General features: G+C 40.6%; 2 long non-coding RNA genes across 2 annotated transcripts in view; both read left to right on the top strand.

Annotated features, from left to right (window-relative positions):
• The window catches only part of LOC117951408, a 21,723-nt gene that overhangs the window by 1,979 nt on the left and 2,040 nt on the right, over window positions 1–17,704 (top strand). Inside the window, exon 2 of the long non-coding RNA XR_004658173.1 lies at window positions 1,404–1,407. This is a non-coding gene — a long non-coding RNA (uncharacterized LOC117951408). The remainder of the gene's footprint in view (window positions 1–1,403; window positions 1,408–17,704) is intronic.
• LOC117951385 lies at window positions 6,498–7,743 on the top strand. Its single transcript, XR_004658150.1, has 3 exons — window positions 6,498–6,658; window positions 7,366–7,370; window positions 7,692–7,743. It is a non-coding gene; the product is annotated as an uncharacterized LOC117951385 (long non-coding RNA).

The raw sequence follows: 17,704 nt of genomic DNA, 5'->3' as shown, positions 1-17,704 counted from the left end.
GAGCTGTTCACTTCTCCGTGTTCTGAGTGCGTGTGAGCGGAGTTGCACACAGCAACAGAAGGAATCTGTGTGTGTAGGAAGAGGCACTGGGACTAGCCAATCACAGAATAGTGTAGGGGAGGGGTGCTGGGACTAGCCTATCACAGAATAGTGTAAGGGAGAGGTGCTCTGACTAGCACTGTGACTAGCCTATCACAGAACGGAGACACAGTCAGTGGAGACTTTCATTGAATCCGGTTACGGATATTGACTCGCATTACTCGTATGAAACTTGTACTCGGTAAAAGTGCTTTATCCGTACCGGATACTCGTTTCAGCCGAGTATTCGGCTCATCCCTAATTAATATCATCACATTTAATCTTCAGAGTGCGTCCTGTTAAACATGACTGAGACCACGGACGCTGCGCTGCTCATCTCTACTTTAACAGACAGAGTGGACACTGATGCGACTCGCAGGTCTGCCGACAGGCAACGGCCGCACGCCAGGCTAGCCATAAAGAATAAATCTCCATGGTTACTTTCTGGGTGTAATTCAATCTGGTTTCGTGCAACCGAGTCAAAGCTAAATTCATCCAGGATAACTTGAATATCCTGGCTTAATCCCTTATCCTAGTTTCGTGCAACAGGCCCCTGGTTAGAGCCAGCAGGCAGTTTAAAAAAGACAAACGACGGCAGAGATGCAACCCGAGTCGCATTCTACCAACACCATGTCTGAACAAACCCCACGTTACAAGTCTCCTGGTTACTAAGTACTAGTTCAAACCGAAGTATAAAACAAACCTGAAGCTGAAGAAACCCTAAATGTTAACAAAAAAGCCCTGCGGACCTGACCGAGGGAGCTGTTCACTTCTCCGTGTCCTGAGTGTGTGTGAGTCAGCGAGCACAGCCGGTCGGACACAACAACAGAGAATCTGTGTGTGTAGGGAGGGGCGTTGGGACTAGCCTATCCAGAATAGTGTAGGGGAGGGGTGCTGTGACTAGCACTGTGACTAGCCTATCACAGAACGAAGACACAGGCAATGGAGACTTTCATTAAATCCGAGTATAGATATTGACTTGCATTACTCGTATAATACTTGTACTCTGCAAAAGTGCTTTATCCATACCGGATACTCGTTTCAGCCGATTATTCGGCTCATCCCTAATATTTACTGTTTACTTCCGGTTCCTGGGCAGTCCTAAAGATGGCGCTGGCTTTAATGTGTGATGTCACAGGATATTGCCATAGTATTGTATAAACTTCCGATAATAAACCGATTTCCGGGAAGTCGGGGATGTGAGGTTTGGCAATAACGAACAAAGGGAGTTAATCCAGAGTTAGCGAGCTAACATTAGTCAACTAACTGTCTGGCTTGCTGGTTCCACCGTGCTTCTATACTGCATCGGTTACAGAGCCAAACAGCAGGGTGGGTCTAATGTTAGCGGTCCGCTGAACTACTGCCACTGGGTCTAAGTTCAGTGGTCTGCTGACCCACTGCCGCTGGGTCTGACGGTCCCTCCACACGCTCTGCAACTCCGGATAACATGCTATAAACAGTGTATAACTATGATACCAATGCACAGTATTGTATCGTTTTTGGTAAGACAAAGTACCATTTCCACAACTTAATACGGTCGGTCAGTTTAATGTATGGGATGTTTCAATGACACAATATGGAGTTAACAATTCTGTCTTATAAATTATAATATATGTAGTACCTAAACTTTGAATTTTATTTCTTTATCCATCTATCCTCTATAAGACTTGCCACAGTTGGGAATCAAACCAATACAGACATATACAGACACAGCATTTCTCAAGAAGCAAGGAATATCCTAAATGTGTCTTTTCTATTTAGATTAGATTAGATTAGATTCAACTTTATTGTCATTACACATGTACAGGTACAAGGCAACGAAATGCAGTTTAGGTCTAACCAGAAGTGCAATAGCAGTAAGTGCAGGATATACAATGGTTTCATAAGTGCAGGATGGATATGTACCGAATAAATATAGAAATGAATACTATTATAAACAGAATTTTACGGATAGATTTGTCCTATGAATATAATTTATAGATAACAAGTATTGTGAACAAGATTTACAGGTGAATATGTACTATGAATATACATACAGATGGCTATTACTATAAACTAAATTTTTACATATGGATATGTATAATGAGTTAGGCTAAAATGAGCAAACAATAACAATAACAAATAACAATGATTTAAGGTAGTACAAATAAAGTTTGGGCTGAAGCTATCCAAATTAAAGTGCAGTGGAGAGTAATTGCATATTACAGTTAAAGTATGATATAGCAGATGTATATGTAAACAATTGGTACTGTAAATAAACAGTCAGCAGTGCAAATTGAAATATTAGTCAAGGTAAGTAGTGCAAGATGCAGATATAAACAGTTGTTACTATAGTAACAGTCAGCAGTGCAGGTGAACATTATACTATTGCAGATAACAAATTAAGGCAGGTGTGATGGGGGAGAGGAGAGATATCAGTATATGAGGGGAGTGGGATCAATGAGGATTAGAGTTCAGTAAAGACACACCTCTGGGGGAAAAACTGTTCTTTAGTCTGCTGGTCCTGGTCCGGAGGCACCTGAAACACCTGCCGGAGGGCAGGAGAGAAAACAGTCTGCGGGCGGGGTGAGAGGAGTCCTTAAGGATGCTGCGAGCTCGATGCAGACAGCGTTTCCTCTGGATGTGCTTGATGGCGGGAAGTGGAGTTCCAGTGATGCGCTGGGCGATTTTCACCACCCGCTGCAGTGCCTTGCACTCTGCCACAGCACAGCTCCCATACCGCAATGTTGCACAGTTGGTCAAGATGCTTTCTATTGCACAGCGATAGAAGTTCACCAGGATAGTCGAGGAAAGCTGATTCTTCCTCAGTGTTCTCAGGAAGAAAAGGCGCTGGTGAGCCTTCTTGACCAGGCAGGAGGCGTTGTTTGACCAGGTCATGTCCGCCAAGATGTGGATCTCCAGAAACTTGAAACTGGAGACACGCTAAACAGCCATTCCATTGATGTGGATGGTGTCGTGCGTGCCTCTTGAAGCTTTTCTGAAGTCCACAATGAGCTCCTTCGTTTTGGTGGTGTTGAGGAGCTGGTTATTTTCAGTGCACCATGTGGCCAGGTGCTGGATCTCCTCTCTATAGGCAGTCTCATCGTTGTTGTTGAAGAGACCAATCACTGTATTGTTGTCCGCAAACTTCATGATGGAATTAGATTTTTACACAGGCTTGCAGTTGGAGGTGAAGAGGGAGTGGAGAAACGGGCTTAGTACACAGCCCTGTGGTACACCAGTGTTGAGTGTGATGGACGTAGAGCACTTGGAGCCTGATCGAACATTCTGGGGTCTGCTGGTCAAAAAGTCCAAAATAATCAAAGCACTTCATTACGATGGGTGTCAGTGCTACAGGGCGGTAGTCGTTAAGGCACTTCGGGCTGGAGTGTTTTGGCACTGGCACAAGGAAAGTGCATTTAAAGCATGTTGGTAAGCATGTTGGGCAAAAGACAGGTTGAAAATGTCTGTAAAAACCCCAGCGAGCTGCACCGCACATGCCGTGAGTACGCGTCCAGGGATGTTATCTGGTCCAGCAGACTTGTGTGTGCTGATCCTTCTCAGTGCCTGCAGACATCTGTGGAGGAGCGTGTGATTGGCGGGTGGTTGGCTGAGTATTTGATCTTGGTGGCAGTTTCTCTGTTGTCTCTTTCCAAGCGAGTCTTCAGTCTTTCACAGTGCTAACATTCATAGAAAGAAAAATACATTTAAACCACCTAATACATAATACCTAACTTACATGACTTTGGACCGCAGGGGACACCAGCAGAAGCCTGAGGCTGTAATGCTCTGCTGTACCGCTCTTCCTAGTTTAATTTTCAAATTTTTAATACATACCGTGTATATATTATTTATACTTATATTGTTTATATTCTAATACTTGATTACATATTAGAGAATGTGTGACATGTACATACAACACCAACACAAATTCCTTGTATGTGTAAAAAACATACTTGGCAATAAAGCTTTTTCTGATTTGGATCTTTACACACCAGAAAATCAATTGATTAAATATTAAAAGACAACTTTATTCCAAGATCCTTTTCACTACCAAAAAAGTTAGGTTTTTACTGTTTTTTTAAGGTGCTGCCAGAGTAAATTCCGTGTTTTGCTCTAAATTAAAAGGGTTTATCATGTGTACAGTGTTCTTTTTAGGACATTTCAGACTTTGCTTGCTAATATTAGCGATCTGCAAAATTAGTAGTTTCTGTCTCCCCCATGAGGAATTCTAAGTAGCGACAACAACACTTTCGGCGAGTCAACATGATACAGCCTTCCGTGAATGTGCACGTTCCCCCACCCCTCCTCCACACAGTTGATAGTATGCAAACAGGACATGGACGATTAAAAAACACGATGGACTCTTCAGTAGAGGTTATAGCTTCACTCAAGCTTCTGCCTGGTAAAGCCACCGACCGAATCTTCTGAATGTAGCCATACTGAGAAATACAGAGAGAGTTGTGTGGCGCATAATTAGCTTTGTACTCATTTGGCAATGGCTGAATGTAACAGGAGTTCAATAATACCAAAAACATAAGCTTAATTTTGATCATATTGGTTTCCATTTGGTACTCGCAGAAAGACCTTGTCAATTTTACTTGGGTTTTGTGAAATGTGAATGTGTTGAATTTATATAGCGCTTTTCCAGTCTTAACAACTGCTCAACATTCATTCACACACATTCAAACACTATGGCCGGGGCTGCTGTACAAGGTGCCACCTGCTCATCAGATAAACATTCACACACATTCACACTCCGATGCGCAGCACCGGGGGCAACTCGGGGTTCAGTGCCTTGCCCAAGGACACTTCGACAATGACCGCTATATAATGTGCTATATAATTAAGTTATTATTTGAAGACTGACAGTGTACCTCTATTTGATGCATTGGATGTTCAAGATTCAATATACTTTATTAATCCCACAATGGGGAAATTTACACTGTTGCAGCAGCAAGGGACAAGAGGAAAAGTAGAAGACAGGTGAATAAATAAATATAATTAAAGAGAATAAATATTAAAATAGTCAAATGTATTTACAGTATTGCCCAGTCACATGTTTTATTGCACATTTTATCAGTCTTGATCAGCAGTGTTGATTGTAGAGTCTGACAGCAGCAGGCAGGAGAGACGTGACACAGCGCGGGTGCAGCAGCCTGTCACTGAAGGAGCTGTTCAGTCCTAACAGAGTGTCCTGCATGGGGTGGGAGGAGTTGCCTATCATCTAGGATTGTTTTGCCACTGTCCTCCAGTCTTCCACCAACTCCACAGCGTGAAGGGGGCAACCAAGAACAGGGCTGGCCTTCCTAACCATAATCAGACCTGAGTTTCCTCAGTTTGATCTGTTTTTTTTTGTAAAGTGTATGATGTTGTCAGTCCAGTCCAGTGTATTGTTCAGTTGAACACTCAGGTACTTACTGTATATGATTTAACCATATTAGGATGTTCACTGGCAGAGGTGGAGAGTGTTTGCTCCTGCGGAAATCCACCACCAGATCCTTGGTTTTCCCAGCATTGATCTGGAGGTGGTTCCACTTGCACCAGTCCACACAGTCTTTATTAAGTTCTCTGTACTCCCTGTTGTCCCCGTCTGCGATGAGTCCAACAACTGCGGAGTCATCAGAGAACTTTTGTAGGTAGCAGTTTCCTGAGTAATGGATGAAGTGTAACAGGAATGGGGCAGAACTGTTCCTTGTGGGGCCCCTGTGCTGCAAACAACTTTGTCAGTGCTGCAAACTACAAATCAAAGTGTTGTGCTAATGCTGGGAACAGGCAAATTGTATCTTCATAGTTAGTAGTTGCTGAGGCTCAGACATTCCCGGCGCGTAGGAGGCGGGACGCACGGATCGTTGACATTTTACATGTTAAGAGGCTAAAAACACGTTTAAAACTCACTTAGCGTACTAACACTAATAGTATCTCAACACCCCCAAAGTTGAACAAGATGTTGAAATGAAGCCATGGTGTAAGGTTGTTTATCCTAAGGTCTAAAGGTTGCTTATCTTAGAGGAAGGGGCCTCAGAGTTGAACCAGATGTGGAAGATTTAGTAAAAGGGGACCTCCGGAAGAAGACCCCAGGGGGCTAGGATTGATAGCTCTATTGGTTACGCTATCTGTGGGCTTCTAGCATGAACTTTTCACCACATATTTTTCCATGTTGTATAAACAAGAGACCCCCTATATAGACCATGATGAAGGAGCTGGGAGCCAGAGTGTTATATTGGCAGAGACACTCTCCTAGCTTCTGCAGAGCTTGTATTGATATTGAATTCTTCGATGTAAATAAACCTTTTAATAATCAAGAAACAGTGTCAAGCGGATTCCTATCAACACATCATCCAGCATGGCTCAGACACCACACACTCAAATGGCATTACATCAGTGAGTTCAAACTGCTTCTTGCGCATAATTTGGACTGACACTGAAATGCATGTTCTGTAACTGCTGTGGCGCTGCCACTATTTTCTTGATTTCCTCATCAACATTAGACATTTGAGTGAAAGACATTACATTTAGCATATATTGTCACAGGTAACAACCTAACCATTGCCAAGTGTTGTGCTAATGCTGGGAACAGGCAAATTGTATCTTTATTGTTGTACCCATTATTGGAGAAGCGAGTTTGGGGGGCTGGGGATCTCATTGCTGCTTTTTGCATATGATTTGGTCCTGATGACATCATCGGCCTGTGACCTTCAACACTCACTCAATTGGTTCGCAGCCGAGTGTGAAGCGGCTGGGATGAGGCTCAGCACCTCTAAATCTGAGGCCATGGTTCTCAGGAGGAAACCGATGGAGGGCCTTCTTCAAATAGGGAATGAGTCCTTACCCCAGGTGAAGGAGTTTAGATACCTTGGGATCTTGTTCACGAGTGAAGGAACAATGGATCAGGGGATGGTCGGAACGGTGGGTGCGATATTACATTCAATTTATTGCACTGTTGTGCAAAGCTCTCAATCTACTGGTCAGTGTTCGTTCCTACCCTCTCATATGGTCATGAACGCTGGGTCATGACCGAAAGCGGCCAAAATAGGTTTCCTCAGGAGGGTGGCTGGCGTCTCCCTTAGAGAAAGGGTGAGAAGCACAGTCATCCGTGAGAAGCTCGGAGTAGAGCCGCTGCTTCGTCAGTCAAAAAGAGCCAGTTGAGGTGGTTTGGGCATTTTGTAAGGATGCCTCCTGGGGGCGTCCCAAGGGAGGTGTTCTTGGCACGTCCAGCTGGGAGGAGGCCTCGGGGAAGACCCAGGACTGGGTGGAAGGATTCAATCTCCAACCTGGCCTGGGAACGCCTCAAGATCCCCCAGTCAGAGTTGGTTAATGTGGCTCAGGAAAGGGAAGTTTGGGGTCCCCTGCTGGAGCTGCTGCCCCCACCACCCAATACCGGATAAGCGGACGAAGATGGATGGATGGATGGATTTTCCATAAAAGTTTATTGTTTATGTGGATAACATGTATGTGGATAACATTTAACTTTTCACTTACATTTCAATTAACCTCTGTTAAACATGAGGACGGGAAACTAATGAAAAATCCACTTAGAACATATTTTCAGTCATCCTCTGTATTTGTCATGGTTGAAATACTGTATCTTACTCACTGCACAGAAAAACTCAATAGTATCTGTGAGTCTGCAGTTGCAGAGGCTCAGACGTCCATGGTGTACAGTAGGCGGGACACACAGATCCATTTCCCCAGGAAAAAACCCTGGTTGATCCCATGGATGATTTGTAAGCTTTGTAAGTGAACAAGTGGACCCTTGCCACCAAACTCCGGGCCGTCTTGACTGTCTTGATTCTGCACACATCTCTGTTACTGTAGTCCTATTCAATATTTCATTATTTCATCCATGCATGGCGCAGTGAATCGTGGGACGTCCTCCGGAGTAAACGGAAGGCGCTCAAACAGTGAGACTTGTCTCAAAAAGGAGTTGTCAATGTTCCCAGGGACAATAAAAGGCAAGTTGCATCTGCATCATCATAGTAATGTGTTATATGTGTGATATGTCACTATCAGCTGGCACACAAGCACTCAAACTTTGCATTATTGATAATTTGTAGGTAGACTTTTTTCGCAAAGGTTTGCGTAAATGTTGGGTGATTCTGTGTGAAAATGAATGGAAACACCTTAAAATGGCTAAAATCTAATTGATTGCTAAACAGCATGTGGTGTCATTACGCACAGGTTTTTATTCTCTTTAAAGCTGTTGGATGAAAACACACTTTCACCAGCTTTATTTGCATGAGTTTTTTTTACCAATCTTCAGGTAATTCAATTGACAAGTGCGTCAATGGGTGTGCTGGTCTTACAGGGAGGTGTGTTCAGATGCATTCTTGGCGTATTGCTATCTTGAGGCAGCGGGAAGTGATCACACAATTGACCAACAAAAATCTGGTCTAAAGTCACTAGCACAGCATTTCATTGTTATTTTAACAGTGCATTAGCAAAATGCACACTACGTACACTATGCTTGTTACACACACTGTGTATGTAACACACACAGGGAAGCGTAGCAGCACACAAACATGCAAAAGATTACAAACAAAAAAATGCAAATCCGAAATCATAATAGTAGAACATAGTGGTACAATAGTACAACCCTTTTGAACCATGTGCCCAGCGCACAGGCCCTTTTTCCGCCGTCAACTAGCAAAAGTGTATTTGGACACACTCTAAATGCACCTGCGCCAGGCGCTTCACGTCGTGCGCTTAGCTTGTTAATAGGGCCCATGCACTCAGACTGCTAGTTTAAATAAACATGTGCAGTATGGTATAATCTCATTGAGACACAGGGTCTTATTCTCAAGAGAGACTTGTCTGGGACAATACACAACATCATTTACAGATGAATTACAATAGTATAAACAACGTTTACTAGATACAATATTTAAACGAAAGCGCTAAGTAGACCAAGATGTACCACTGCTGGGATTGCTCTGGTGCCGCCGAAATTTCACCGGATCAAGCTTTTTTTGCCCGGATGTCTGTTACCTTCTGCTTTCTCTGTGTTGGAATTTTAAACTCAGGTAGATTTCTGAGGACTATGGTCAACTGCTCCTCAGATCTCTGCAGGATAAATCCAGACAGCTAGCTAGACTATCTGTCCAATCGGAGTATTCTGTTGTACGACTAAAACATCTATTCAATGTACACATGTTCCTTCCAGAGACTATTTTGCAGCGGGAATGTTGGTCTCCCCACACTTAGCGCCGCCTATGCCGATTGTGATTGGTTTAAAGACAAGCCAATATACTAGAGCACATTTTCTCTGCTGCTGTAAATGCTTTGTGGACTAGCCAGACCCTCCTCCACAGAGCTATGGGGGGAAGGTTTGGCAATGCGAGACTACTAAAACACTAAAAAACAAGAACAAGATTCCAAATATGTTTTTTCCATTGCCCTTAAAATGAGTGATGAAAAATTTGCTAGTGAGTTCTTATACAAACAATAAATGTTATTTGGGCAATCTGCTTTTTCTTTAAAAACACCTAATTAGTGGAACACCATGTCTAACCATGTGAAGAGCTGAAATAAAAGCAAACAATAAGGCAGCATTTCCATTGTGCTGATGTATGTCTCAATTATGACATTTGCACTTTGCACATTATTTAAAATATGTCTCGCCATACAAAGCAGCTTGTTTGAGTTCATTAGTCTTAATAGACACAAAGAAATGGGGCTCTTTGATATTGCAGTTTGTGATTATGCTGTACAAGTGTGTTTGTGTGTTTGTGTGTGTGTGTGGGTGTGTGTGTGTAAGTTTATTTGTCATTGTTGCCCTTTCTGCATGGAACGCAGCTTTCTTATATGTCTCCCTCTCTAGTGGTTTTGGAAGAACTCCAGCCAGTTGGTTTCATCTATCCACATTTGAGTCTGTCTGTGTGTGTGTGTAAGAGAGAGTGAGAGAGAGCGGGAGGGGAAAGAGAATGTGTGTTTGTAACCCATCCATTCCCCCTACAATGTGATTAATGGTAAGTGATGCCAAAGGCATTATCCTGATCATGACAGAGCAACACGACACCTCCGTCCTCCAAATGAGCTCTCCAACGTCTGTGTGTGTGTGTGTGTGTGTGTGTGTGTGTGTGTGTGTGTGTGTGTTTGTGCGCGCGCAGAGCTGCAAAAAGAAAGAAACACAAGAGGAACAAATGATGGAAATAAATGGCAAAAGAGAGACAGAGTGCTGGGTAAACAAAGAACAAGAGATGGGATGATGCAGAGAAAAGGAAAATGGTTTGTTGTTATAAGGGAAGACTAAAGGAGAGAAACAGAATAACAAGAGCTATGTCAAGAAGTTTTCACAACTTCTAACTTCCACATTGTGGCAAACCGCACTTTTACAAATATGCTGAAGCAATTACAGTTTGCAACATACCCATGGATGTTCAGACAACTATCAAGAGATAACTGTGACACTGAAGTTAACTTTATAAAGTTTAATTAATTTAAAAATTAAAAGATATCCCCAGAATAAGTAAGCATGTGATCAGATTTGACTGAGTTATGACTTTGAGGAGTAAAGTTTGTTATGCTAATTGTCCTGTCCTTTTAACCTAATGGAAAGTGGAAAAGTAATCAAAATAACTGAGTGAGAGCACCAAAGGTTCTCCTAAAAAACAAAATACATTAGTATTGAGTAACTTCATGATAAAAAAATAACTTAAAAATAGTACACGAAGAATTGGTACACTGCTGTCATATTATCACTTCTTCACAGACAGACAAGGTAACATCCACCTGTATTTATACACTTTAGCCACTTTGGGATTTAACTAAACCAGTTTAACATTTGTCTCAGATTACAGATTCATAGTTACAGTTTTATTATTAGGGGGTATTGTATATATATTTCTGAAATAGTCATTAGATAGTTGCATTCATGTTATCATTTCTGAAGGTTTGAATTTTTGATGCCACTGTAAAGCTACACAAGATGGGCTTCTCTCGCGGTTAATCCGTGATTGATCACATGATGAATAAGTGGGGCCCTGATCTCATCAGAGATGTCTTTGCTTCTTTCTATTCTTCCCTCCTCCTCCTTTTAGTTGTTGTCCCCTGTCTCTCACTCTTCCCCTTGCTCTCTGTGTATCTTTGGCATCCATTGTTCAACACGTAATCTGACCTTTGACCTATACTAGGCCTTTACTAAAGCAGTGATCGGTTAGTGTTCAATTAAGCACAATGTGTGTGTGCATGTGAGTAGTGTGTGTGTGTGTGTGTGTGTGTGTGTGTGTGTGTGTGTGTGTGTGTGTGTGTGTGCGCCCTGGTAAATTAGTATAGTATTTTAATTTGGTCGGGTTTGGAAAAGGAGATCCAATCTTTGATTTTAGACGTCACCATCAAACTCCTGAAAAGACAATTATAGATGGAAAAGAAGTTGAAATAGTTGAATCATACAAGTATCTGGGAATCATCATTGATAACAAGTTGACCTTTGAACTTAACACAGACATGATGAGTAAGAAAAGTCAGAAGCATCTCTTCTGTCTGAGAAAGCTAGCTAAGTTTCAAGTGGACAGATCCCTGATGACATTGTTTTACAAATCTTTTATTGAGTCCGTCTTTACCTTTTTTTAATGTATTTGCTGGTATGCTTCTCTGAATTTAAAATGGAAAAACACATTAGCAATGGTAATTAAAGTTAGCAGCAAAATCATTAGGATTCAGCAGATGACAACAACTGATCTGCACAATAGACATGTGCTTAGTAAGGCAAAATCCATCATGTCCGATAGTTCCCACCCCCTGAATGTAGAATTTAAGTTGCTGCCTTCCGGTTCCCGCTTCAGTCAGCCACCAGCCAAAACAAATAGGTATTAATTCCTCAACCTTAACTCTGGAAAGAATAGGTAATGTCTGCACATAAGGCACACAGGGACTTAAACTTTTAATGTTGTGGTATTTATTTCCCATATGGTCAATATTTTTAAATGATGTTGTCGTCTTTGTTGTGTGCTGTATGTCAGTTTCTTTGCTACTGCAGCAAAATGAATCGTCCCCTGGGGACAAATAAAGGTCTTGAACTTGAACTTGAACTTGAATCAGTTCCTGTTAGATTTTTGTGTCTTAGGTAGAGAATTGTGCGTAGTGTTTTAAAAGAGGTGTTTCATGAAATTGAAAACAGTGAAATGCTGAGAAATAGCTTATGGTTTTGGATATTTGGTGCGTAGTTTTGCACTTTGTGTGAGAGTTTTCATAAATTGTGTGACATGAAAAGATTTTGTACAGCAGTTGGAAAAACTGTAATGTACAAGTATATATGGTTGATATTTGGTACCAATCTCAACATAATATATCATGAAAACAACTACACTACAGAGTATGTGAAGCAACATTTAACCAAAGTCAAAGATCTCTGTACCAGTCTCTATAGAAACAAGCAGAAAATACTTTGTGGTGCCCCTTTTTCTTTTTCTTTTTTTTGGATGAATATAAAACCTTTGAGCTATGTTTGAGGAACCTGTGGCAGATTGTTTTTGTAGAGCCTAGGAAAGAAGACAAAGTTATGTTTCCAATGTAAAGTAAAACTTTCTCTTTCTGAAAAACATGCTTTCACCACTGCAATGGTACTTTATGTGCTTGTATGCACATACAATACACAACAACGAACTAACTAACTAAGTAACCAATTAACTTACTAAGTACTTATCAGTTTGCAAAGCACTGCAAGACAAGCATTGGGGGCTGGTACTGATTTCAGGGTGGGGCTATGGCAAAAATTAAGACTTTCTTCTGACACAAAAATATAACCTGAGCACTGAAAACATTGTGTGTTACAGTTTTTGCCTGTGGCTTACACACTTTTTGCCAAATGTGGCTCATTGTGTCAAAACTGTGCACACAAATCAATCAGACATAGCACTTGGAAATTAACAAATCACATCTATGTCAAAATGAAACACTTCAATTAAAACTTAACACTCTTTTCTAAAAATTAAATTCTTGCAACAAAAGCATACAAACAAGCACCATTTTACTGACTCTTTTCATATCATTAGCAACACACTGATGGCTTATATATAACACTGCAGTCTTTGTGTTTCTATTTTTATTGTCATTTTCCCAGAATCTCTTCTATAAAACTCAAAAGTAGAATTTATTCAGTTTTACAGAGTTTTACAACAAAAAAACATTCTTACAGAAATAAAGAAAATAGAATCACAAATCATCAAATTTAGCAACAAAATAAACAATAATAACTGGACTGAATAATTTGCTATTTGGAAAAAAAACATATACATGTGTGTGTGTGTGTGTGTGTGTGTGTGTGTGTGTGTGTGTGTGTGTGAGTGTGTGTGTGTGTGGTGGGGGGGATTGGGGGAGGAAGTCTTATCCCGCCTTCCGTCCGGATCTGGCCACAACACCTCGTTAACATCACATCCTTGCGTGCTAGACATCAGGAAAATATTCTCTTAAATAGCACCCTGTACAGCTGCATTATTCTAAAGTTATGTTTCTGTATGATGTGCCTTAATGTATAAATGCTGACCATGTTGAATGCATTCCTATTTTCAATTATGTGTTGTTGCAACTCACAAAGTCAGATTGCATTATTTTCAGATTGCATTATAAGAGGACGTCTAACCGTTTTGTTGAAAATGCCACCACAGAAGTCATTGGTTAGGTTCTTTTTCACACTGTACACAGTACTGTAATCCTAATGGTAATTCTTTACATATACTTCACGGCACTACCCATTGTAAAATAGTACAGTTATCACAGTAATACTGTAATATGATACAGAATCATGTGACACATACAGTAGGTACAGTCTAGAGTAGAAACTTAAAGATATAGTTGTTCTCCAGTCGTAATGTCCTTATTATTTATGCTAATTTGTAGCGACTGAGGTTAGAGTGGATTAGCCTGGCCTCCCTCCTGATTTACAGTTTTTCTCAATTGATTTGGTACATTTCTCCAAACTCAGGTAACTGCTCTCCAAACATTTAACATAGTGATCTGTACACTTTGTAATTGTTCTAAACAGATAACAAATTATCCTTCATTTCATACAAATTACAAATCAAAAGCATAATTTTCTCATAACACTGCACAAATTCTTTAATTGGTCTTAAGAAAGATTCCAAGCATTTTTTTATAATTTTCAAAACACAACCAACAAAACTCTCTGAATTGTAAAACAGTCAGTTGCTCACCTTATGTCCTCAATTAACCCCACATTGATATCTGATGAGTTAGTAATCTAGAGAATCTTTGAGTTGGATTGCAGTACAACTCATTATGAGTACCTGTATATTGATGAAGCAGGCTTCAATCTTCACAAAAAAAAGAAGAGGGATAAAAGTGATTGGCCATCGTGCTACAGTCAATGTCCCTGGACAACAAGGAGGCATCGTCACTCTCTGTGCCACACTTTCTACAACTGGTGTTGTGGCACACAATGCGGTCTTGGAACCATACACCGCAAGGCTCTTACATTTTTTAAACCTCCTCAATGAAATCCTCTTCCCGCAAGTTGGCTAGGAGCAAATGTTTTGGAATGTTCAATTCCACCATTCAGCACTTGTATGAGAGTGGTTTGAGAATCACCCACATTTCAGGATGGGTTCCTTCCACCTTCCTCTTGGAGATGAAAAGTACATGATCGCAACCATTACAACCAAGTAAGCCTTCTTCAAGTGATGGAGGAGGCCTGTGGAGATGTTGGGGCACAGCATTCAAGGTTTTTTCCCACGATGCATGACTTGTGAAAATATTTGCTGTGGTGTTGATGAAATTCTCTGGCCAGTTGTAATTAAGAGGCATGGTCAATACATTAGTTAATTCAATGAATGCAGTACAATTTTTATTTTATTTATATTTGTCTATGTACTTATTTGCACAATATTTTTTGGGGGGGCTGACAACATTGTTATACTGAACACCTGAACTCCCCATTTGAGAACTGAATGAAAAACATTTATTTTCATTTATTTCTTGGTGTATCTTCAGCTGAATATGTTATCAAATCAACAAAGAACAAACTTTTAGTTTTGATGTGAATAATGAATTTAAATAAATGCATTACTAGAATAACAATCTGTGTTTTATTGTGCAATGAATACTTCATCCCCAACATAAGAGTGTGTTTAGTTTGCAGTGTGAACTGTTTTGAGAGCATTTACCTGAGTTTGGAGAAATGTACCAAGTAGATTGAAAAAAACTGAATCACTTGGTCCACAAGATTAGCCCTGATGTCATCTGATACATGTCTCTCTCCTCGTTCCAAGCTTTAATTTTTAGTGTGTAAGCGATGGGCAAAAACTGTCATATAATGTACACAGAACAGCCCACAATGTGGTTCCTATCAGTAAACACAAAAGATAATTGACACATTTTTGTTACAAAACATAACTACACATACTTGTTTTTCTTACATGTTAACTTGAGATACTTACGTTCCTAAACAAGCAAATTTTAATCAATTTTTTTGATCTGGGTTTTTGTCATGTTTTCATTATTGTTATTATTATTTCAGAAAGATGCTTTAGTTAATTTAACAGTATTTATCCGGCTTGGTCTGTTCCTTTGATTTAAGAAAAGGAAGCAAGGAAATTACTTCTTCCATGATCAATAGTATTCTCTACCTCTGTCACTGGTTATTAGGGAATTGTAACGTCACGCTGATTTGTCTGACAACAAGTTTTTCTGACAAAATCTGTTTGAGAGATTTGACAGTTAGGAAACAGTGTTGGCTTGTCGGTGCCTCAAGTCTTGTTTTAGTTCACGCGTAGGCTCTCAATAAAACATCGAAACTAGTGAGCCTTTAGATGGGGCTCTGTGTTCAACAAAAGGTTAAAAGCACACTAAATTGCCATACTTTGAGTCTTTTTCTTTTAACTAAGAGCGCCATCTATCGGTCTCAGAGAAAATTTAACTAAAATGGCACAAGCATAAAGCATAATTAGGCTTGATTTGGCCATAACTAATCAAGACACTACGGGCGAGATTCAGGGTGGAGAGGATCTGCCCCCTGACTCCCATCTACACTGACCAAAATTATAAACGCAACACTTTTGTTTTTGTTCCCATTTTTCACAAATTGAACTCAAAGATTTAAGACTTTTTCCATGCACACAAAAGGCCTATTTCTCTCAAATATTGTTCACAAATCTGTGTATATCTGTGTTAGTGAGCACTTTGCCTTTGCCGAGATAATCCATCCACCATATCAAGCTGCTGATTATACAGCATGATTATTACACAGGTGTGCCTTGGGCTGGCCACACTAAAACAGTAAAACTGCACGTTAGAATGGCCTTTTATTGTGGCCAGCCTAAGGCACACCTGTACGATAATCATGCTGTCTAAACAGCCTGTGAGGTGGATGGATTTTCTCAGCAAAGGAGAAGTGCTCACTTACACAGATTTACACAGATCTGTGAACGATCTTTGAGTTCTGCTCATGAAAAATGGAGGCAACAACAAAACTGGTTTCTAATTTTGGTCAGTATATTTATCCCATAGACTAAGCAAGCTGTGCATGCAACCTGTTAATGAGCATGTATGTGCAAGTGTCGGACGGCAGCTTGAGCGCCCTAAATCCTATCCCATCTCTGTAAATTCACAAGAGGAATGAAAATAAAATTAATTATTTTTGAGGTAGAGCAGGAGGGACGGCGCCGTAGCGCCCTCTATGGGCCGGCTGCCACTGGAGAGAAGTGAGGAAAAGATGCTGGATGTGGTTTCTCCATTTTTAACACTGGAAGTGAAAACAGCTTGGGTGATATTAATGATGTTTGACAGTCAAACATCTTTGAGAAACATGGAACAAGCCACAGATCGACAGAAAGAGAAAAACAAAGATTTGTCCTGTAATAATTGAGGTGAATAGAGGGGAAGACATGAAGAGACTGCATGTCTTGCTGTGAGGAGAAGCTATTTTTTTCCGGTATCAGAGACAGTAATTAGGGAGCGACATCAGGTAATTAGGAAGTCCTCCGGCTGATGAATGATACACTGCTGTCACCCAGATAGGATTTATACTGACAACCAGGAGCTGTGTGTGTGTGTGTATGTGTGTGTGTGTGTGAGAGGCTGCCACTTAAGCCTTCTGTGTGAGGATTTCTGTGAAATGAATGCATTCTTATGAGGACTTTTGGCATTTTTCACAAAAGGAAGAAGAGAGGATATTTCATAATATGGCAATTTTTTGCAAAGGGAAGATATTTCAGTGTTGGCATATTTTAGAAAATGACAATGTTTGTGAAGGGACCTTCATGTCAAGTGGAGACATGTTTGTGAGGTGAAATATTATTTTAAAGTTCAGGCAAGTGCATTGTGAAGTCATTTTAAGAAACTGGGCATTGCAAAATGCAGTTGACATCCAACACAATAAAATTACATTCTACACGGCTAAAATAATTCAATTCAATTCAATTTTATTTATAGTATCAATTCATAACAAGAGTTATCTCAAGACACTATACAGATAGACCACACTCCAGAATTTACAAGGACCCAACAGTTCTAGTAGTCTCCTCCAGAGCAAGCAACAGTGTAACAGTGGCGAGGAAAAACTTCCTTTTAGGCAGAAACCTCGGTCAGACCCAGGCTCTTGGTAGGCGGTGTCTGACGGTTGGGGTTAGAATGAAGAGTGGCAATAACAAAAATAGAAAAAATTAGTAGTCTGTAGCAGTTCTTTGTAGTAGTT

This window comes from Etheostoma cragini, chromosome 10 (assembly GCF_013103735.1).
Source record: "Etheostoma cragini isolate CJK2018 chromosome 10, CSU_Ecrag_1.0, whole genome shotgun sequence".
Taxonomy (NCBI): domain Eukaryota; kingdom Metazoa; phylum Chordata; class Actinopteri; order Perciformes; family Percidae; genus Etheostoma; species Etheostoma cragini.
The sequence above is the reverse complement of the archived record's forward strand: the minus strand, read 5'-3'. Positions and strand labels throughout refer to the sequence as shown.